The sequence below is a fragment of the Bemisia tabaci genome, chromosome 2, assembly GCF_918797505.1.
Source record: "Bemisia tabaci chromosome 2, PGI_BMITA_v3".
Lineage (NCBI taxonomy): Eukaryota > Metazoa > Arthropoda > Insecta > Hemiptera > Aleyrodidae > Bemisia > Bemisia tabaci.
Window position 1 is genome coordinate 28540869 of NC_092794.1, and position 24243 is coordinate 28565111.

The 24243-nt window shown below is 39.5% G+C and overlaps 2 long non-coding RNA genes across 2 annotated transcripts in view; both read right to left on the bottom strand.

Moving 5' to 3' along the window:
* The window catches only part of LOC140224041 (uncharacterized), a 110284-nt gene that overhangs the window by 57151 nt on the left and 28890 nt on the right, over nucleotides 1-24243 (bottom strand). The gene's annotated exons all lie outside the window — the stretch shown is intronic.
* Nucleotides 1-24243, bottom strand: part of LOC140224040 (uncharacterized) — a 39974-nt gene that overhangs the window by 14860 nt on the left and 871 nt on the right. The gene's annotated exons all lie outside the window — the stretch shown is intronic.

Sequence of the window (24243 nt, forward strand, 5' to 3'; positions counted from 1 at the left end):
GATATCATAATTGGACAGAGTTAAACAGAGAGGAACCAAGCCACATCGGGATCGAACCGATAAAAAGAGGTTTAAAGTTTGGCTCCTGCATAAGACTCAATGTAAAAGATAAACATCAAGTTCAATTTCTGCAAAAGTTGCTCCAACAAAAACTTTGAATTTTTGGCGATAGATAGTAGAGCAGTGGTTGAGTTTGAAACCACTCATAACTCAATTTTTTCCAAAATGTGGGTTGGTTCCTTTCTGCTTAACTCAGTCCAATTAGAACTAAAGTTATGGCCAGTGGTGCGTAACTTTTGATATATATATATATATATATATACACACACACACACACAAACACACACAGGGTTATCCAAAAGTCACTGACCACCCCTGTAACTTTTTTCCAAATTGAGATAGAAGTTTGAAACTTTGGGAATGTTCCTCGGTCTAAGGTAGCAACTTTTTGGTCCCCCCAAAATTTTGGGGGGCGGGGGCTAACTTTTTTATTCAAACAGCAAACCCCCCTTTGTGATACCTCATTCGAAAGATAATAAAAAAAAAAAAATTTTGGCGCAAACCGCAAGTCAAAATGTTGATTTTTGACACAATGGCGGCCGGTCAAAGTTCAAAATGGCGGAAATTTGGCATCTCCGTTTTTTATCGGCGGATTGGTCTGAAACTCGGAATCTAAGGGTTTTTCGGAACGAGAAAGACGATTCTGGCATCGGTTTTCCAGAAAAGTCAGTCCTTTTCAAAATGACGGCGATCAAAATGGCGGCCTAGAGCGAGAAGTTAATATTTAGGCTGCTTATCGTTGGATTTGCATGAAACTTGGTATCCGGGGGTATTTCGGCACGAGAAGAACGAATCTTTCATTGGATATCTGAAATTCCGAAAAATTTCAAAATGGCGGCTAAAAAGTGGCGAGAAATCAGTTTTACGGCTGTTTACCAATGGATTTGCATGAAATTCGATATCCTGGTGATTTTTGGCTGGATAAAAAGAAATTTTTCATTAATTCCTGAAATACTAAATAATCGATATCGCATTTCATGCAAATACATCGGTAAACAGCCGTAAAACTGATTTCTCGCCACTTTTTCGCCGCCATTTTGAAATTTTTCGGAATTTCAGATATCCAATGAAAGATTCGTTCTTCTCGTGCCGAAATACCCCCGGATACCAAGTTTCATGCAAATCCAACGATAAGCAGCCTAAATATCCACTTCTCGCTCTAGGCCGCCATTTTGACCGCCGCCATTTTGAAAAGGACTGACTTTTCTGGAAAACTGATGCCAGAATCGTCTTTCTCGTCCCAAAAAACCCTTAGATTCCGACTTTCAGACCAATCCGCCAATAAAAAACGGAGATGCCAAATTTCCGCCATTTTGAACTTTGACCGGCCGCCATTTTGTCAAAAATCAACATTTTGACTTGCGGTTTGCGCCAAAAATTTTCTTTTTTTATTATCTTTCGAATGAGGTATCACAAAAGGGGGGTTGCCATTTGAAAAAAAAGTTAGCCCCCGCCCCCCTTAGGGGGGCCGCCCCCAAAATTTTGGGGGGACCAAAAAATTGCTACTTTAGACCGAGGAACATTCCCAAAGTTTCAAACTTCTATCTCAATTTGGAAAAAATTTACATGGGTGGTCAGTGACTTTTGGATAACCCTGTATACAGGGTGATCCAAAAGTCCTTTCCACCCCCTCTAACTTTTTACCTAATTGAGGTAAAAATTTGAAACTTGGGGGATAATCCTTGGTGAAAGGGAGCTACTTTTTGGCCCCCCTAAAATTTTCAGGGGGGACCCCTTGGGGGGCAACGGCCCCCAACTTTTAATTTTCAAATGGGAAGACCCCTTTTGTGATAGCTCGTTCGAAAAAACATAAAAAAAGAAAACTTTTCGCGCAAACCCGAAGTCAATATCTCACACCGTTTCAAAATGGAGGCCGGTTTTTTTTTTGGGGGGGGGGGAGACTCCCGATTTAGCCAAGATCAACCGCGACTCACGGATGGCATGTGGTTAAGAAACTTCTGTAGCCATCAGTTGAACTTCTTTTTCCGATAAGGAAGTCACTGTTTCGGTCTAATTTCAGGAACAATATTATATCTGCCATTACTTTACCTACGCAAGTATGTGCTTGCATGATGAGCCATAGGTCCCTTGCCGCAAAATTAAGTTCACTTCATATAGCACTTCCACTTCGAATGTGGAAATGCTGCAATTTAAATAGACGAGAGTAAGTGTTACCAACTCTCGAAGATCGTCCCCTACCCGCCGCGCCGCCGAGGCGAGGCCAGGTTCATTGCTACCACATGGTGCTAAAAATGAGCACTTTTCTCTTTTTGAAATCATGTAAAATCTACACCTCTCTTTCCCTCTTTTCTTTCATACTGTAAGCTCCTAAATTTTCATTTTTCATAACAATTGATTCTAGCGTTGTATCGGGCAGATTGACATGATTTTTGCGACGATTCGCAAGTGATAGTCTGTAAATAAGCCCTTTGTAAATATGACCCAAGTTTTTTACATTTGCGTAGATTGGAGAGCTAAGCGAGGAGGGCAATAAACAAACTTTGAAATTCCCTGCAATGGAAAATGGCGGGATTTTCCAATTTGACATAAAAATAAGCTCTACAAGAGCCGGTGAATCTTGGTTTGCATCTGCGTTCCACCATATAATTCAACTTTAGAGCGAACAGCCGGAATCGGGAGTAGGGCAAGATAAGTGAAACGAAGGTATGCTCCTTTGATATGGACCATCCAAAAGTGACAAAACGCCCCGTTCCATTCGTTTCGTTTCAGTCTTAGCGGCAAGTTTGAAATTAAATAACGCGTTTTTCATAGTTGATGCTAATTGGTCTAATCGCTCCCAGTCAGAGGTAGACTGGACCCATGAGGGAGTATTTTCACACTGGACTTCTCATCGGTCCGAAGACGCTAAGCGTTTTTCGGGGGTTAGGCCGCGTGTAGCAGCCAGAGTCCATAGCTACCGGTCACACATCTACAATGGTTACACGTGGTACACGTACCTCGGTTTGCGACGATGCAGACTTCCTGTCACACTTTTTAAATGGAAAACTACTCGACGGCAATTTTTGAGAACTGCAATGATTTTTCTTCTCTGTATGAGGAAAATTCTGCGAAAACTTTGAGGTTTGATGTCGATTTCTTTTGAAAAAATAAAATAGGTGCGGGGGCAAAGACCACAAACGAGATATGTACGTGGTGGCAGAATTACATTGCCAATGAGTATAAAATGACCAGTGCAGCCATTTTATTTTATCAAAAGATTCCGAAATAATTCCGATTTACGGAAATATACTCCGATTTGCCACAGTTCCCAAGAAAAATTCCGAAATATGCCCGGATTTAGTTCCATACATCGTCAAATCTGATCATAAAGTCCCTAAATTTGATCACATAAATGGTCAAACTGGCGAAAACTGCAAATTTCGGGGGAATTCCGAAACTAGCTGAGAATTCCTGGGATTCAAAAGATTCCGGGAAAAGTTCCGATCATTTAAAAAGTCCGAATTTTAGAATTAATTCCGGGAAATGGCAGCACTGAAAATGACTTGGCAACCTCGGTCGAGTGATAAATGGTGACTCCTCGGGTCGGGAGTATCATTACGAAAAAAGGAGGTTCCTTGTGCGCAAGAAAATGAAAACACAGTAAACTTATTTGGTCCGTTTCTCGGGTGGAGAGGATTTTGACGGGTGTTTTGGTTGTCACGGTTCCGACCCTGCGTGGGATCAGCCACGCGGTCCATGAATAAATAATAAATGGCAACAGCGTTTTCTTCTTCTCTTCCATTGGGTAGGTAACCCCACCCTTTTTACCCTTATTCTCCCGTCCTCTTTGGATCTTCCCCGGATAGCTTTTTCACCCTCGTTCTCATATTTGTGGATGCAAACAACGATTTTGAAAGGTTTGAATTTTATTGTTATCTCAGGTGAATCATGCGTATCACCACTATTTTTCGATGTACGTATCGTCATTTTCCGGCCAAAGTGTCACAAGCGCCGTACGACGTTTAAAAATGTCCGCCGCCATTTTATTTTTTTTTACAGAGATATCGTTGGTTGAATCTATTTGAAAATTTCACTGAATTTTATTCGCAGCACAAATACATTTCAGTGGAATTTTCGGACACTTTCGTGCACAATTTCTCTGTAAAAAAAGAAAATGGTGGCGGAAATTTTTAAACTTCGCATGGCGCCTGTAATACTTTGGCTGGAAGGTGACGATATATTATGTGCTAATAACCAGGTGCTTCGTACGCAGTAATCTATGAAGACTAAATGCATGACAGTAGTTGAGGTGTTAGACAAATGTTATGCTGATTTTATATAAATCGGAAAAACAGAATAATTAGTGTAGGGCAATCAAGATTAAAAGTATAATCATTGGATCATTTGGGAAATTCAGTTCCCTAAGGAGTGGTCACGAAGACTCTCTGAAAATAAAAGTAGGTGTCGTTTCAAATGTTTTATAATTTATGTAATGATAGGTAAACAATGATGGTGAATCATCATTGTCTTTGATTCCAGAGCTTTCCCGATTGTATGTGAGGTAAAAAGCGGAGTAACAGAAATCTTTCTATATCCCGTCTCAGGGAATCTATCAATGGGACTATTTATGTTAAATCAAGGATTTAATATTTCTTGGAGCAGAAGTACGACAGAAAAATTCACTAATCAATATCGATGGCCGATCAATGAAGTTCCTATATTACATATATATTAATTGTATTTATTATTATAGACATGACCATGGTGGTTTTCAGTAATCCACGAAAAAGGACTAAACAAGCAGAGAAAGACGGTAATTGATAGTCGCGATTCTTCTCGAAGCAAACGAGGTGAGAAAATTTCGAAATCTGTGACTTGGAGTCTTGCCATTTTTACTTCCCGCATCCGACGACTTTGTCTAATAGATGTTAAATGAATCCAAAATATAAATCATGTCTATGGTCTATACTTGACGTAGACGAGATTGAAAGAGCTTTTGACGCACTTCATTTGCAGAAATCGCGTAATCCTCCAGCCTCGGATTCTACTTCGGATGAAAATTGGAGATGCAGAATCGATTTTTTTTTAGAATAATATCAGAAGTCTAGCCTCTAGAACAGATTCATTTGTCCGAGATCCAACCTGTCAAGCCAAAGTGGCAGAGTGCTCTTGCAATGCTCCATTTTGACAAAGAGCCAAAAAATAACTCCGACAGTGTCTCATTAATATGTACGAAATTCTATTCAAAGATTCTGTGCAGAATGTACGGTTTATGCCGATCGCGGTTGAAAGATTAAAATCTATTTAGTATCATTATGGTAAGCCACTAATGAGGATTTAAGTAGCTGAATGTTCTTAATTTAGAAGCATAGGATTTTGATACTTTGTAGATATTAGTATGGCGATTTTTAAAGAAAAGGCAAATGAATGAATAGAAGACAAGGAAAAGGACAAGTACTATAAGGTAGAGGATTACAAAGCGGGGTGGTGGGGGGGGGGGGGGGGGCTGAATGGAACAAAATGTGATCGGTGAAGGGAGAGATGGAGAGCCGTTCGGAGCCGAATCGCAGGGCTTTCGCTCCTTGTATAATTCAATCTGCAGCAAAACTTACAACTTGCAACTTGATTGTTTCCTCGTTCTGTATAGCTGTAAAGTTACGCTTATTAATTCGATTCTTTGAGGTATAAAGCGACGAAGAGGTGACGTCACAGTCTGACTCCGCGCAGGGCACAAAGTGGCGTACACCGTGCGCCCTGGCCGACGCAACGTTAGAGGCAGGATGGATATTTTTGATGCGAAAAAATATTGAATACCGCACTCGAAATATTTCATACGATTTCAGACATGTATAAAATTTGATTGTCCACAGGTTATAGGAACCGGTACCTTCTTACATGAAAGCTCAATATTGAATCATTTGATTCTAGATCACATGAAATTTTCTGCGCACATTGTTTGACAAAAACACGCCCAACGGGGTCAAAGCAGAGGTATGGTGTTTTAAAGTTTGCAATTCAAGATATTATGCTTTTGGAAAAGACTTTTCAGAATTAGATGATTTTTTTTTGAATCAGCCTAACTGCATTTTATATGGCTAACTTATTCCCGTGTTTAATTTACATAGACGGATAACTAGGCAACAAAGCGTCTCACACAACAAGAGCAACAAACAACGAGCCAACTCTCCCTTCATTTTTTTTTCAGATTATGAAGAAATATACTAACAAAGCTTCAAGTCTAATGTTCCTTAGTTGGTACATTTTCTTTGTAACGCGATCGCAACGCTGGTCCGAATATACCCCCAATCTAATTACGTACCTACCATTTTTCTCGACACCCCCCCCCCCCCCCCTTTGCAGAAGAGTAACTTTATTTCTGTTAGAACAAATACGAGTCAAACCTCTTGCATCTAATTTCGGTCGAACATCACAATCATATTTTTCGACCCAACTCGACCAAAATTACTCTGTTGAAAATTTTGCCTTGGTGAATGAAGGATCCTTTTTCCCTGTTTGGTAGGATATCACGGAATTTTTTTTTCTTTCTTTATTAAATAAATAGAGAACTACACGATACACGTATTAACCCTATTAGTAATCTATATATTTAATATCCTAATGCTTTTTTTGTCCTCCTTCAGTTCGGACAGTTTGTCCTAATTCGATCTCGGAAACTACTGGACCGATTTTCCTCGGATTTGTTTTAAATGAAAGCTCTTAGGCTGTAGATGTGTCAGCACCCCTTGTTTTTTCGATTTGCGCGACCGATGTTGCAAAATTTGCCTCGATTTGATAACGACACATTTGCCTTTTTGCCGCTGGACAGTTTGTCCTAATTCGATCGCGGAAACTACTGGACCGTTTTTCCTCGGATTTGCTTTAAATGAAAGCTCTCAGGCTGTAGATGTGCAGGCACTCCTTAGTTTTTCGATTTGCGCGACCGATGTTGCAAAATTTACCTCGATTTGATAACGAAATATTTGCATCTTTGCCGCTGGACGAGTCATATGGTTGGGGGACCTTCCACCCTCTGATTTTCCGTTTCCCTCTCCACGTAAATCCATCCCTATACCTGCCGTTAACACGTGTCACCCTTCTACTCTGGCATGGGTCTTGTGGCAGTATCCCTCCCTTCCTTATGCCGTCTGACTCGGAACACCTGCTACGCATTTCCTCCGTCGCATTGATCATAATCAGTTCTCGGTTACTCCAGGTTTCTCATTAGTGCGTCGAGAGTTTTGCTTTCTTGATTTTGCCTTTAGTTTTTTTTTTTACATGAAAATTACTTAATTTTGATGTGTATTTTTCAAAAGATAATTTTCCTTTTAACGGCAGCACAGGTTTTATTAATAATGAACTTTTTTACAGCAGCTCATGTGTTCTTCCAAGAGAATCGGTAATTAATCTTCACCCTTTCGCACCGTTAAATTTTCACAAAGTGTTTTGATTTTTTTCCAGGAGTCTTTTTTATTTTTCAAGGATGTTTCTTTTTCTAGAAGTAGGTGGTTATCATTATTAGTTTCTTATTCTTTGTTTTCGAATTTATCATTTTGCCTCCAGGAAGTCCACTAATTACTCGTAGTAGCAAAATTTGGCTCGCTTCGCCAGCCAACATTCACTCGCCCGCGAGTGACTCGGGGTCCAGGGGGCGAAGCCACCGGCTAGCGGCGCAAGCGAGCGTAGCGAGCTGAAGTACCTAGTAACTTATAAACTATTTACAATAATATAATATAGTGGAAGGGCCGGAGTACCGGCCACCGGCCACCGGCCCTAGCTATCTGCAAAATGTACAGAGAAAAAAGTTATAAGTTTCAATTATCAGCCAAAAGTCATCGCAGAAATAACTTGATAATTCTAAAATCCTACCGATATTGTTCAGATACGCACCAATATAAATTGATTCACATTTACTCTTCATGTTTACGGACAAGGAAAGAAAGAAAATCGGAGTTAAAAGAGGAAGATATTTTTGCATTTTTAGTATTTTTTGGTAGGAATTTCGCAACCAAGTCCTAGTCAAAAAGTTCATACTTTTGCAATCCTCTGCTCGCTAAAATTCAACTGATTCACCCAAGATGTTCCTTGGCACAAAAAACTACAAAATAATGATTAAAACAGCCATACACTGAAAAAAAAGGAGTTAGCGTTGAGAACTAATTTGGTAAGTTCTCGCCAAGTAGAATCAAAATTAGGCTTCAGAACTAATTTATTGTACTGAAGCACCAATCAATTTGCTTCATACGCTGACTTGACTTTACTAGAGCGCGAACCAGAATTGGAAAACAGCACTAGCTGTAAAATTAGCGCTGTGGTAAGACAAATTCACCTTCGGGTCAAACTAATTCGCCCTCAACACTAACTGCCACATTGTCCGTTACATTTATTTAGTTTCGAAAAAGTGGCGTCGGTACAACAGCCTCAATCGCGTCAGCTCGTGAAAATCAATTAAAATAGGAAATTTCGGGCTCGTTTGACAATGTAAATACTCCCGGTATGATTTATAGTGTCCTCTCTTTCTTGAAAACGTTCGAAAGCAACATGAATAAACCTGTTGAGGTTAGAAATCGTCTGTTCGATTCAAAACGTAAACAAGCATGATATTCGTTGGAGTCGTCAATCTTCTGTATTAAATTGCGATTAAAGCGTTCCGCGTTCAGTTTATATTTTACGAAAATCTGTGAACTTACTGCTTACTTCTATAGTTCGTGTTCTCCCGTAATTTCAAAAGAATATCTCAAGTGTTCGGACGAGATATGTTTATTCAGTGTGAACATTCGCTACCGTTTCATGTGTGAGTGTGTGTCTCTCTAAAGGATAATTCTGTCTACTTGCACATACCTATGGGATGTTCCTTTCCTCTGTCGTTCATTTGGAACCGGTCAGTTGATTTTTACCTCTCATCTTTTAAGAAATCTTCTTTTCCTGAAAGTATTGTCCAGTTATCATTCGCTAAGCCGTTTTCTCCTCTCTCAGTTTTGAGGTTAGGTTGACCCAACCCTACCGAATGCGAGTTAGAGTAGCGGAATTAGTTCCCAGCACTAATAGTGGTTAGTGTACAGAAACCAAAAATCATGTGTGTCCAAATCACACAATATGAGTTAGTGTATAGAAACCATTTTTAGTCATCTGACGCTAACTCATTTTTTTCAGTGTAGAGGGTTCTTGGTGGCCACAAACATGAGGTTGAAAAATTGCTTAGCTTGTTAGTGCGAGGTCTCAGAAAAATATTGTCTTTGACTATAAAAAATAAAAGATTTGGTGCCGATTTCATTCGGCTCCATTTTCCTTAATCAGCCCTGACGCTGAAACGGGAAGTGGAAATTCTTCTAACATCGTAATTTAGGGAAATAATTAATCAGTGTCTCATTTTGTGAAAACCCGAAGACGAACTTATAAGAGGGGGAGCGGAAAATTTTTATCATCCGGTTCGAGTATGACTGTCCGCAGGATTCACTTACCCGTTTATTTGCGCCTTGCCATCGTCTCGGAGTTCGCGCCGGGTCCTTTTTAATTACTTTTAATTAACTAAACCACAGCGTTGTATTCGCCGAGGAGGCTGAAATTCGTTGCTCCGGAGAGCTTTTAATCATGAAAATCTCTCGGTACCTGCCGCCAAGGAGGAAAGACTCTCCTCCTCCGTGTTGTTCAGAGAGAACCGCGTGTTTGCAATTAGGAAGCAAGGCAGATGCGAGGTTCTCGTCGGGCTCTCTTTGCCGGAGGGATGGGTGGTGAACAGGAATTGCCACGGAAATATACGGTGTGTCGAGGGGCTGTTGTGAATTAATGCTCAATGCCGTTTTTTTTTTTTTTATACCAGCAACCCTCTATGACGGGTGGTCCGGGCCACACTGCTGGACTTACGTAGGAATTACACGACGCTATAAGAGACCGTTTAGGTTTTACGTAAGGCGCGTCTTGTGGTTTACTGACCTCCCTGCCTATCTACGCGCTTTTCCACAACAATGTTACACATTCATTAGTGGAGCCCATTATAAACAACAAGAGTTCTGGAAAAGCATGATGATGTCCTGGATGATCTGATCTATTATGCTGTGCAGTCGCTCACATCATGAGCTCTTGTTAGCCGTCAAATGAGAAAAGTGTAGTTCGGACGCTGCGAGAAAAACACTGTATTTTCCAACTGCAAAATACACTTTTAAGTACACTGAAAAAAAAGGGTCAGATTTTAGCCGAACTGGTCAGTTCAGCGGCGATTAGGCTAATAGGCAAACTGTTTGAAGTAGGAAACAAAATCTTTGAGCTCCTAGCATAACCAAGTTTATATGCTATCTAAACCTCATTTTAGATTCATCACAAACCTAAACGTCTATGTTGTATCAAAACCACTTCTAGGTAGTAGCTGAACTAGTTCGGCTATAATCCAAACTGGCCATATACCGTCACAAACTGTTTAGGCAGGTGCAAAGACGAATCACGTGCGTTTAAAAAAGTCCGTTACTTTTTCAGTCTCAGTTGAAATGCTAATGGCGTCGCGAGTCGGTCGTATCGAGTCGGTTAACGAATTAAAAGTAATAAAAATTGATTATCTCAAGTGCTGTGCTATTTCAAATTCACCGCTCATTCTTGGAATCGTCAGTGGCGCTCTCTGAATGCAGTAGAACTTAACTCTCAGTCAGTCAGTGCTGTTGATGTCAACAGAAACTGATAACCATCCCGGTAATCCCGGTGGGTGAGTGAAGGTATTATGTTACTAATCCTTTAATCAGTAAACTAAACACATCCGAAAGCATTATTGCTGATCTTTAATCTTTCAAGTAAAGCAGTATTCCTTCGTCCAAGAGTGTAGATGTTTAACTAATCTGTTCGTTCGAGTGGCGTGCTACGTCACAAGAATTCTCGTTCGAAACCGGAGGACTTTAGTCTGACAGTGATTCTTATCATCAGTTTGTTAAATCAAGAAACATCAGCATTATCTAAATCATCATTTGATCGCTCGATATCGGTGTTATTGTTTTAATACATGGGATAGTAACAGTGTGTACCTATCTATGAGTCGCTCGTAATTAGAATCAGGACCTCATGTATGTATCAAAGCTCAATATTTTGGTTTCTTTCAGCGGCACATAGATTTTAAGGTGACAATTTTTTCTCAGGTAACTCATCTGAAATATTTTTAACTTCGTATAACAACTGAGAAATCAATTTACATCTCCGCTCAGCGCCAGAACACAATTGTTTATTTTTCATTAAAGCTAACCTCAAAATATATTTTCATTCTTTATCCTAGAGTACCTATCCGCCTTGGTTTTTCATAACAGTCACTGCGTATCCAATATATCCATGAAATGGACTGTATTTTGTAGGAAGGTACCAAGTCGCATCAAAATCAAATTCAGGCAAAGAGGTTCAAAGTCTTACCACTTCATATGACTCAACCAGAGATTAGTTCTGGAGGAATTTTTTCAAAGGCTGCCCTGAAATCATTTTATTTCAACTCATTTCTCCATCTTCTCTAGAATATCGATCCATCAAACCTGCTTAGTTCAACATTATAGTTTCTAGCTCTTTACTGCAATTAAATTGCGGAACTATAATTTGACAGTTAGCAGAATATCCTTCAATGTACCTACACTTCCAACCTGCAGAACTTACTTCGCAGATAACTGAACAACAATGATTAGCACGGAGGAGAATTTTGTAAGTACTTAAGTACACATACACCTACTAGCAACTTTACATATCTAGCCCCATTTTCAGTTGCAATATTAATAATATGTTTCATTTTCATGGAACCGGTTATGACTACAGGTTTGTCTTCCTATAAGCTGTGTTTTTCTGTGCCCATTATTCAGAAGTCAAGAGTAGAGGATTGGAAGTCTGGAGAGGAACCGATCCATTTAATGCTACATCATTAGCATGTCCAAAATTTTAATTTCCAGAGAATTATATGGTGATGAAAAGCCAGAGCCCTGTTATCCTCTGATTTCTTGTATTTTAATGATTTGAGTTTAGGTATCAGATTTGTAATGGGTGGGTAGTGTACCTTTTTGATCGATTGATGATAGAAAATTGATGGATGCTTGTCCTACATTCAATTTAAATTTACAAGTACCTGTTAAATGAATTCATAACGAAAATCAATAATTTCAGTGATATTATTTTTATGCTGTCTACATACAGGTTCTTATTCCGTGCCAGGATTGTTATCATTTACCAAAAAATACCTTGAAACTGAGCAAAAGATTTTTTCTGGTATGACCTTTTGGAACTGCATAATACGGGAATAATGCGTGTTTAGAATTTGACTAGGCATTCTATCCACTTTCCCCCTTGTAAACTAATCTTTTTTTATTTAAGACCTTCATAATTTTTTCCTATTTTAGAGAGAGTAAGGAAATGCTGATTATAACAAAGGACGACGTACCGGTCTTATGGGAAAAGTGGGCCCGGTTAAATCGGCTGGCGTTTTGATATGTTGTAGGTCTTAACCTACTGATCAAAAGTGTCAATGGGCATTTCTCCCTATCTCGAAGTTTTACCCCCCATTTTGGGGGTCAAAGTTGCCAATTCGGCGTATAATTGGCAGTTTTGACACCCGGGTTTATTGGTCGCCTATGAGATTCTTTGATGGTTTCTTGAGTCTTTTGTATCCTCTGAATAGGCTAGAGACCATCCGAACTCAAAAACTGACAATTTCGCCTTATGGGTAAGGGGGGGGGGGGGGTGTTCACGCCACCGATTTCAGAGTCGGCGAGCCGCATTAAACCGATTCTTTCGGCATGTTTTGGAGAATTTTTTATGCAAATGATTGCGACTGCGTCTAGAAAGGTCGACTAAGATGCAGCTCAGAATATACCCCCGGGCGGGAGGGGGGGGGGGGGGTGCGACCGAACTCGAGCAGCGTAATTGGCTTGCGCGGGTCGGATCAAACCGATCCTTCTATTATGTTTTGGAGAACTTTTTTGCAAATGACTCAGGCTGCTTCTTGAAAGGTCTACTAAGATGCAGCTCAAAATATACCTCCCAGGCGAAAACTGGGCCGAAAAGCCGACCGAACTCGGGCAGCGAAAGTTGCTCGAGTTTGATTGTTGATCGGTTGATGAGTTGATAGGTTGACCGATGATTTTGTCATGTTTTGGAGTTTTTTTTTTTTTTATCCCAATGAAACAGACTGCATTTCGGAAGGTCGACTGAGATGGAGCACGGAATATGCTGTATGAGAAAGGAGGCTTCTCAATCCGCACCCTCCCTCGCAATAGGATCTCTCAGCATAGGTCAGTGTGGCACTGACACTAGTGGAGTGACACTTTTGAATGTGGCTAGGACGATTAAAAATTCATACCGTTCAACGCATCATTTAATTTTCAGCATATCCTGATGCATTTCAGAATTTCGACGAGGGGAGGGGTTATTTGCTTTTGAAAAGAAAAAAAATTAAAAAGAAGAAGTACATGACCTTGTTTTTTTCTTAGATTTTCTGATTACGTAAAAAAATCTCAGCGAGCTCGCCTCACTTTCTGCACTGAGAGCTTCCAGGATTTGATCCATTACTTATGGAGCTCCAGTAGAAAGAATGAAAAACCCAGAACTCGTCAAATACCTTCAGAACTGATTGCATTGCATATATTGCCTTTTTGCGAATGCTTTGCTTTCTTCCTTGCCTTTCTTGACATTCTACAAAACTGTTTAATGCTCGATAATAATGTGCGATTTCATTTAAAAAATCACCTAGATGATATATTTCTGAAATCAACCGACGTTATATACGTCTCAGCCGTAGGAATCATTTGCACCATTAGCTTTCGCTTATAGAAATATTGGGCTCAGTCGGAAATGCGTGTCAGCTAAAACGACCCTCGGAATTATGTATGAGTGATGGTGGTGGTAAAAAATGCCACTATACTAGTGTCAGTGCCACACTGACCTATGCTGAGAGATCCTATTGCGAGGGAGGGTGCGGATTGAGAAACCTCCTTTCTCATACAGCATATTCCGTGTTCCATCTCAGTCGACACTTCGAAATGCAGTCTGTTTCATTATGATGGAAAAAAAAATCCAAAACATGACAAAATCATCGGTTTGATGCAACTCGCGAGAGCTAGTTTCGCTGCCCGAGTTCGGTCGGCTTTTCGGCCCAGTTTTCGCCTGGGAGGTATATTTTGAGCTGCATCTTAGTAGACCTTTCAAGAAGCAGCCTGAGTCACTTGCAAAAAAGTTCTCCAAAACATAATAGAAGGATCGGTTTGATCCGACCCGCGCAAGCCAGTTACGCTGCTCGAGTTCGGTCGCACCCCCCCCCCCCCCCCTCCCGCCCGGGGGTATATTCTGAGCTGCATCTTAGTCGACCTTTCAAGATGCAGTCGCAATCATTTGCATAAAAAATTCTCCAAAACATGCCGAAAGAATCGGTTTAATGCGGCTCGCCGACTCTGAAATCGGTGGCGTGAACACCCCCCCCCCCCCCCTTTACCCATAAGGCGAAATTGTCAGTTTTTGAGTTCGGATGGTCTCTAGCCTATTCAGAGGATACAAAAGACTCAAGAAATCATCAAAGAATCTCATAGGCGACCAATAAACCCGGGTGTCAAAACTGCCAATTATACGCCGAATTGGCAACTTTGACCCCCAAAATGGGGGGTAAAACTTCGAGATAGGGAGAAATGCCCATTGACACTTTTGATCAGTAGGTTAAGACCTACAACATATCAAAACGCCAGCCGATTTAACCGGGCCCACTTTTCCCATAAGACCGGTCCGTCGTCCTTTGAGGAACAATTACTTTCATCCCTGTTGAATGAAAAAAAATAAAACGAAGCACCTACCTAAAAAAAAAAAAAATAAATAAAGTAAAAAAATACCAAGAAGTAAAAAATAAAATAAAGTAAATTCATAAAATAAAGTAAATTAATAATATTAAGTAAATAAATAAAATAAAGTAAATTAATAAAATAAAGTCAATAAATAAATAAAGTAAATACATAAAATACCTGAAGTCTAAAGAAAATCAACTAAAAACACAAAATGAAGTAAAACAAATGACGTAAAATAATATAATGAAGTGAAAAAATAAAATGAAGTAAAATAATGCATTAAAATAAAAATCGAACAAAAGCTATGTAAATTGGACAAGATATCCTGGTTGTCCTAGCAATGGGAAGCTAAATGCGGGTTTTTCGTCCCCACTAATTAAGTTCTCGGCATGGCTCAGTAAGTAGGATCCTCGGCTTCGGTTAGGTAGGTTCCAGGTTCTAATCCCGACATTGGAAAAAAAAATTCTACACGTAAATATCGAGAAATATGCTTCTAAATATCTCGTGGACCTTATTTTTCGCGGTTTTAGACATTAATTCCGTAAATAATCAATTTTGGGGGGCTCTTTTCAACTGTCCCCTGGCTACAAACCCCAAAATTTACTGCCGATGCTTCAATTTAGCGATCCAAACCAGGTTTAGATTTATGCCCAACTAGTTTAGATATTAGCTAAACTTCCGAGTCAGCGTAGAACCCAAAATCGGGTTTGCCTACTATCCAAAATAACTAGCTGGGGCCATATCAGCTATCCGGAGTTGGTGTTGTACACCGATATTCCGGCAAAAATCCAAACCCTTTTTTTTCAGTGTATGCTGAAGCAAAGAGGATCTTGCTGGTCATAACTAAAGCATGATTAGACTTCACATAGGAGGCAGACTGAGCGAGCGATCTGAAGAAATCTGCATAGCTGGGGAGCAAGACGACCCCCGATGATTTCGGAGACAGAGATACAAAACCATGAGATTCAGAGTAAGAAAAACTCAAGTCATCACTTTTCTTTTACTGTCTCCGTTCATGAGCGTAAGGTCGTGCAGTAGAGAGGAAAAAATTGACGACAATCACCACATTAAAGCTAGGCTGAGCGTTGATTGAAAAAATGCTGTATGTAATATGATAACGCTTCACCACGAAGCCATACTCATCACTAATTAAGACTCTGTCGATCCATGAGCGCATAGAAATAGTTTGATGATACTGGAAACTAACTTTTCTTGATAAATTTTACTTGTTAAGAGGGAGTATCATGAGTTTCAACTAGAAAAATGTAAAAATTCAAGATGATTCTAACCTCAATCTTGTCTGTAAACAGCTAAACGGCCGTAGAGAGAGACGGACTGATGATTTTAGACCTGTTTTCAATTGCGATAACTCGGGGGAAATTTGTCGATTTGAGGCGTGGAAAAGGTCGGACCCCCCTATTTTGACGCTTTAGAGTCGATTTCAGGAGTGACCTTAGTGGTTCCAGGCGTTTAAAAGGTCGAAAATTCGTTTTGAAATTTGAAAGTAGTTTCTTACGGGGAAACGCCATTAGTGCAACAAGGACAGCCAATTGTTTGGAACCCGAGACCGTAGTCGAAAGAATCAATGCTGGCTGTGACGTAAGACTAAATGAGTCCATTAGAGGTTAAAACACAACCCTTCATGGATGCTTTTCAGACAGTTACACTGGAACGTCTCATGGACGTATTTTAGACTTACAGATTTTACCTGGACGCGTGGTAAAAAACGATCTTCGAAGAACGTACATGATCACATACAAAAAGACGGCCAAATCAGAAAGTCCAAAATATAAGCAGAGGAAATGCCGTAAAGTTATGTAAATATACACGGTGAAAACCTCCGCAGTACGTCCATCCGAAGGCACAATTGGGAGTTCGGAAAACTGCATTTCGAAGTTTTTCATTACGGATAATTACGAACAGCCCACGGATGTCTTCTGTAGGTTGGACATTTAATAGAGAAAAACATTCGTAAAAGAAAGACGGGTCGGATATGAAGAACTGCGCGCTCTGGTTTCAATTTAGCGCACTGCCCGAGTTAGAACGCGCGCCTATTTCAAATGCCTGGAAGAAATCACAATTCAAATTATGAGATTGATAAGTAATTAGATATACAAAGTCAGATGTACTTACGATTTTGCCGATGCCGCCGTTTGGACTTGGACCCGGGTTTCGTTCGCCGCAGTCCAGTGTTCTGCTGACTGAGCTTCCCAGTCGCATGTCCGCGTGAGACGACATTAACTATATTTCAGTTAACTTGATCGAAATATCACGATTAAATCCGAACCACGTCTTCTGTACGTTCTGATTTAATCTGATTTTAGTTCTAAAGGAAACGTCCATCGAACAGTCACCGGACATTGTTTTAACGCAAAGAATACGGTCACGACCGACTGACATCTACCGAACGTGCACTAAACATATTTATCGACGAAGAGAGTAATGTCACAGCCGACTGGCGTCTGTCGGATATTCCGGTAATCACAATGTTAATGAGTTATCCGAAGGACGTTCATTGGACAGTCCAGTATTTTCAGACAATGAGCTTGTTCAGCAATTCGTAATTCTTGCATTTTTGGAAACTAGAGAGTGCACAGAGTTCACAGGAATTTTCCCCGATTTTTTTGAGCAATATTAATCCACGAAATACGAGTCCAAAAGTCCGTATTTTGGGCTCCCATTTAAACGCGCGCTGCTTGGCCCATCTCAAAATGGCGCCCATTATCTCCGTCCGGCGCACATTGGGACGAGCCATTACAGAAACGGGACATTCACGGTAAAAATGAAAATCATTAAAAGCAAGAACCAAAGGTGTAGAAGTTACCTGGAGGGTCTAAACTTCCAGAATAACGAAGATTTTAACGATTTAATTGAGGAATATTCAAATGACAGGCGTAGAGAAACGCGTGTTTCGGAAAGATGAAAAAAAGAGGTAAATGCGCACGTATACAAAAGTTGCTCCTTTAGCTTCCGAGATGATTTTAAATGCAATTTTTTGTTATAACAATTGAATACAAACATAGACTATTCGTTTACGTCTTTGGTGATGATTACTTTTTACTTCCTGGGGGTCAGAGAGTGAATTCAAAATCGACTAGTCTTAAAACTAAAATTTAAACTTCAATTAGAGTTTTAAAAAAATGTCCAGACTTGTCCAAGAAACGGTTTGCAAATCGAGATTCTACTTATCCTTAGCTTTCAGAATCATATTAGTTTTCATCCGACTTCTTCCGACTTTGGAAGTTACAAGGGAAAACATGAGCGCGGTTCGCTTAAAATCGAGCGCTTTCACAGGCCAATTGACGGTTGAGGTTGAGTGCAACGGGCTGCGTTGCTGGCCGCCGCGCTGCAGCTGCGTTGCTTATCAGCTTGCTGCAATGCTCATCTGATATCTAGGATACTGATTGCTATTGTCTTTTTTTGTAGACCGATTTTTTATTTTGAATTTGCAAAGAATCGGATGATGTCGTGATGGAAACGGTGCTTAGAATCGAGGCTGAAATTAAAAATTTAATTTCAACCAAAGTAGACAGTTTGACAGTATGTCCCATGATTTGTATTCCATCATGTTTGATGGGAAAATTTGCAATGTAGTAAGTGGCAATAAATCCTCATTCTCATGAACGATATCTCAGAAGTACAGAAAAGACCCCTAAGAAACTCGGAGTTTCTAAAGTATGAAATTTTGCCTTGGCATCTCAAAATTAGAACTTTTGAGTGTCTGTTGCATATTTCTTATAATCAGGATTTGAGAAAATGGCACTCCAAAACAGAAGAAGAAAAGTCCTTGAAAAAAAACCGGAAAAAACAGCATCTGTGTCAAAGAATGATAATATTTGGGAGCAACTTATTCGTTTATGATACTCGGATTAACTTTAATATCTGCCCATTGGTAAACTCATTCCCCTATAGTCAAATATCGCTGCGGTTTTTGCGATATCTAGGTAAGAAGATAGTGGGGGTGGTGTTTATTCTTAATAAAAGGATTTCTAAATTTCAGAATGAGTGAATTCATTTTCTTTTTCAATGAAAAAAAGCAAACGACACGCGCGTTAATCTCTACCATAATCATGGTAATCTGTTTATAAAATAGATTAAAACAGAGACTTGGCAACACCATTTTTTGGGCAGGATTGTCACTATGAACCAAATACTGAGCATAATATTGGATTTCTTTTCCCCAAAAAGATCGAAAATGTCAAGATTTGAGAAGATCGGCGAAAAATTATCGTCTAATGTGCGAATGTCCCGTTTTGACACCATTTCGTCCCACTGTGCGGCGGTGGCCACACTTTTGACCCGGCGTGCCAGCGAGGTACCTCTGCATGCCTCTGCCGTGTGTGGGTCGTGTAAACAAACGAAGAATGATAACACAAATGATCCAAACAACTCGAAATCTCTTAATTTTAATTAATTTAAATCCATTTTCGACTTCAACCAAGCATTTGGCAATAATATTCATCGTATTTTACAACCAGGAGCCACGGCCTATCGGCTCATTTTAAGGTGCATTCTGAAAATCAGTCTTACAAGTCCGGTGTCCAAATCCAGACTTTCTTCTTTTACTTTTTTTTGACCATTCTCTTTTCATTTTCGCCTCAAATCAAATGTTTTGCAGTTTCTTTGTCTTAAGTATGTGGTCCTGAATTCATTCAAGAGTTAGAAGTTCACCATTTATTTAGTATTATAAGCCTTTTGACCTCTCAAGCTTTACCGATATGACCTCATGTAGTTCAAGGTTTCTTTGGCCCAAACCAAGTGATTACACATCTGATGTGTGTCTTATGGCTCTTCAAAGTCGCAGTTTAGAACTATATCAGAGACTACAGTTACTTAATCCAGTTCTGCTCTCTTGTTCAATAGGGACAAACCTTAGAAGCTGAGTTCTTAAAACAAGCTTGAAAACAAAAAGGTAAATTTATCGAAAATGTGGTCACAAATCACCTTAAATAAATATTTAAAGGACAATAAGAAAAAAATAAGTTAGATATTAACGAATAAATAATAAACGAATAAATTGCTATGAACTTCAAACGAAAAAGAGGACTCAAAGTCCTAAAAGAAAAAATGAAAAAAATAAAAAGATGGCGATCCTTATGCAATCATCGAAAAAAAAACCTCCTTCTTTTAAGTCGCGTCGTACTAAAAAAAAATACGTCTCTCTTTTTTTTTAAATTCCAAATTTTGGTGATAGATAAAATAAAGTAAAGTGGGATGATCTATCAAACAGCGCACCGATTTCTGGATGAATTTCGCATTTTGTCCGTACTTACCGTAGACCCGGCCGCATCGCGCGTCAGCTACGGGCTACGGTACGGACGGCTACGGTGCGGACAAATCGTGTGATTATTGGCAACGGTGCTCGGGCATATTCACGCATGTGGTTGAAATTCTGGATTTGAGGTTAAGATATCAGAGCGTATCAAAAAATACCAAAATTCGAGAGTTTGAAGTGATTTATGCATTAAAAAGGTAGGTATACGGTAAGGACATCCTAGATGGTCGTTAAACCTAGAAACTCATAAAAAACGGTCAAAATTTACTGTTTCATTGCGGGTTTTTTTTCCTCTGCTCGACATCAGCGTGTGATAGTCACGATAACGCAAAAAAAGTAAACAAAGTTCATAAATGCTGCACTCTAACGGACGAAATGATGCTGAAAAAAGGGGGCTACGGTACAGGACGCGAATTCCGCAGACAAGGCTGCTTGACGCAAAGACGGTCAATATTTTCATTTATTTAGATGAATATAACTGAAAATAATAAGTTAGGTACAAGTTGAGTGTGAATTTACAGCAGAAGTGGAAGTATTTAGATGCAAGATGATGGTTAGGAAGCGTTAAAGTTGCGCACTTGAGTCGCAGACAGGCTACGGTACAGGACATTTCAGCTGTTTAGGGCCAAAATTCTGATATTTAATGGCAAAAACTGCCTAAAACGATGGTTGGGATCTGATTAAGCGTAAAATTTTGAACAAAATTTAAAAAAAAAAGGTCAGATTTTTCCATTTTGAAGGGCTAAAAAGTCGGGAGACATGGTAGAGCAAAACTTATTTGATTCTACTCCTAGGCGAATAGCCAAAGTGGGTTTTCGGTAAAATTTGACTATTTGCCTAGGCATTTGACTAAATGCCTGATTTGACTAATTGCCTGCGACATATGCATGTGAATATTTATCAACAAGTTATCATTCAAATTGGCAGCAATGGCCATCCATATAATGTTCTAAGGTCCTTCCAGTATGTCTAAGGTGCATCAATATTTTGGGGGGCTAGCAATAAGTACGGGGTAAAAACAAGAGATTTGTCAAACCGTCAATTGGGTCCACAGCTGGAGATGGGTATTTTTAAACTCAACCGACTGAGTCAGGTGAAATGTAGGCTTTTAAACGCATTACCTCCAAAAAAGCTTAGAAGTGTAATCTAATTGATGCGCTTTATATCTAGTGCCAGTGACCTCACAACTTTGAACAGAAATATTGAGTTACGGTTGTCATTTTTACTTTCTCGCTCCCATAGGGTAGAGAGGAAGTATTGTCATCCTCCAAAAAAAAAAAAAAAAAAAAAAAAGTTGAAATTTCATCATTTCTAGACGTTTTAAGGTCCCAGGAGTAAAAATAACCATACTTGAAAAAATGTGTGTCCGTCCGTGTGGCGTCCCCCAAATCTGTGTACAGCGATATCTCAGAATCTATCTGTTCGATTTCATTCAAAATTGGCACAGGACACCATATCTATGGTCTCCTTATGCACGTCCAACGATTTTGAGGTACGCTAAAATTTGGGGGGGCTAGGGTCAAATTGGGTTAAAGGTCCATTTTCAGCAAAATCACACGGAAAGCTCATTTTGAGGGACCGTAAATTTTGAAAAATGCCTTTAATTCTTTAAAAGTGGGCATCAAGCACATCGCCTGGGTCATTAATTTAAGTTCCTAAAAGATCTTTGGACTAAACTCAAAATTCAAGGGATTACGAGGCCCAAAAGTAGGGCACTTTGCTCCGCGACATCACACAAACAACTCATTTTCAAAGACTGTAAATTTGAAAAAAAATGCCTTTCATTTCTTCGAAAGTTGGCATAAGAGCACCACCTGGTTCAATAATGTAAGTTCCTATGAGGTCTTTGGACTAAACTAAAAATTGAAGGGTTACGCGTCATATAGCGAGGAGAGCACTTCGGTCACACGGAGAGCTCATGGACTGTAGATTTTGAAAAAATGCCTTTAATTCTTTGAAATTTGGCTCAAAAGCACCATCTGAGTCATTAATTTAAGTTCCTAAAGGATTCTTGGACTAATCTCATAATTGCAGAGGGACCGATAGGAAACGCTCAATTCTCTGATAAGTGAGTCGGAACGCTTCTAGATAACAGCAGCGAACGCTTTGAGTCAGGTGAAACCCAGGAATTCAAAAAACAAACACAGGGATCCCCCGTTCTTGCCCGTTCTTGCAGGGGCGATTACAATATTGTTAATAGATCGAAATTTTAATAGATCTTTTTATGATCCTCTAGGAGGAGGTGATCCTATTTTATATCAGCACTTGTTCTGGTTTTTTGGTCATCCAGAGGTTTACATTCAAATGCATTATATAATGCATCATATACTATTTCCAAAATTACTCCGTAGGTATACACCAAGCAAAATTAGACAACTAATTAGGTACTCACAATATATCAAAGGTACTATGAATCATCAAGCTAACGCCAAGAACTGACACTTAGATCTTTATTAAAAACTAATATGTTTGTTGTTAATGAATTTAGAATCTCGGCAGATTCCATCTTTCGCGGTTCCTTTTTACGAGGTACTAAGCACAAATATAATATAATAATACGGCACAAATATGACTGATTTAATGCTTGTTACTTAATAAAGGAGGTTATAAATTGTTAGAAACCGAGGTTTGTTGACAGCAGCGAGGAGATGGCGCTCTCAGCGCTCTCTATTGTTTTCGCTTTGAATTACAGGGATACGCAGTAAGGAGATGGCGCTCCTGGCGGGCGTGTGGTGAACCTTCCAGCAGGTAGATTCGCCCGCCAAATTTAAAATTTGGGAGATGCTAAGCGAAAACCGTTTAGTTTTAAGACTATTTGAACATCGAATAGTCATTCTACCCATTCAAGTAGATATTTGATGGCTTTTGACCGTGCTTAAGGAGAGATTATAATATAAAATCGTATCTGAAGTATGATGTCAATGAATCTAATGGATCCTAATGAATTGTAGAAAAGCTAAGATTTTTACGGATCGCCATCTTTGACAGGAGACTTTGTTAATCAATTACATATTTAATTGAAGATGCCTCATAAAATGAACAAGTCGAGTCCGAATATATGAATTCATCACATATCGCGAAGACATTTACAATAAAGTTCAGTGGTTTGAATAAAAATTTCATAACTATTATCCTGTGATCAAAATTCCAATCAAACTTTATGATTTTGTAAAATTGGCAGTATTTTTCTAAATATTCCAGTAAAAGTGTCTATGCCGGCGCGAAGCGCCGGCTCGAGCGAGAAAGTCCCGTGCGGTCCCCGCACCAATCCGCTAAGCGGATGGGGGGGCGAAGCCCCCCAAATGCCGACGCGTAGCGCCGCGCATAAATTGGCCGGAGGCCAATTTTTTTCTATAATGGACATGTACGGGTGAGATTTGACAACCAACAAAAAGTAATGAGGAAGCTTCTGCCAAAGTTCCAAGGTTTGAAAGTAAGTACTTTTCAGCTGTTAACCGTGCACTTATTATGCATGCTAGGTATCTATGCCCTACCTTAAAGAAAAAAAATTGTTTTTTCAGTTTAGGCTCTTAGTTCTAGGGTTGAAATGAGGTGCTTGAAGAACAAGGCGCGTAAGTGCAGTTTTTTCTATTGCAAGAAATACTTGTTTTTAAGTACTTGTAAATTAAGTACATGGACCCTTATGGCGGAAAGAGAATTCAAACTCATTTTTTGATGCTTAAAAATTGGAATTTATCGGTGACTTCCTTAACAGAATTTACTTTAAGATTAATTTTAGTTGAAATCATTCATATCTCAATTTTTCTAACAATTGCACCTATGCGCATTGTCCTCCAAGCCACTCAAATATACTTTTTTTTCCTGCAAAGGGGTACAGTTGATATGAGTGTCCCCACATTTTGTCCTTAATTCCTAACTTATGCCAATGCCATTCATCAGGAAAAAGTGTTACGGATGAGACACATTATGGATGGACCAAATTTTCCATTCGTGTCCCATGAAATTCAGCGGAAGGCGCAAACAAGGAGTTGGAGTCTATTATAGGCTTAACTCAGAAAGCTATTATAAAAATTTTGCAACCTTTTTGATTGGAAGTAAGAAAGAATCAAAACAGGGTGCATCACATTTTTAAGGCATTGGGATGACCCAGGTCCCCTAATTTTTCGGTGCGTTTAGCGTATGACACTAATGAAGGGTTGGACAATGTGCCACTACAGACAATATACAGCAGGACTC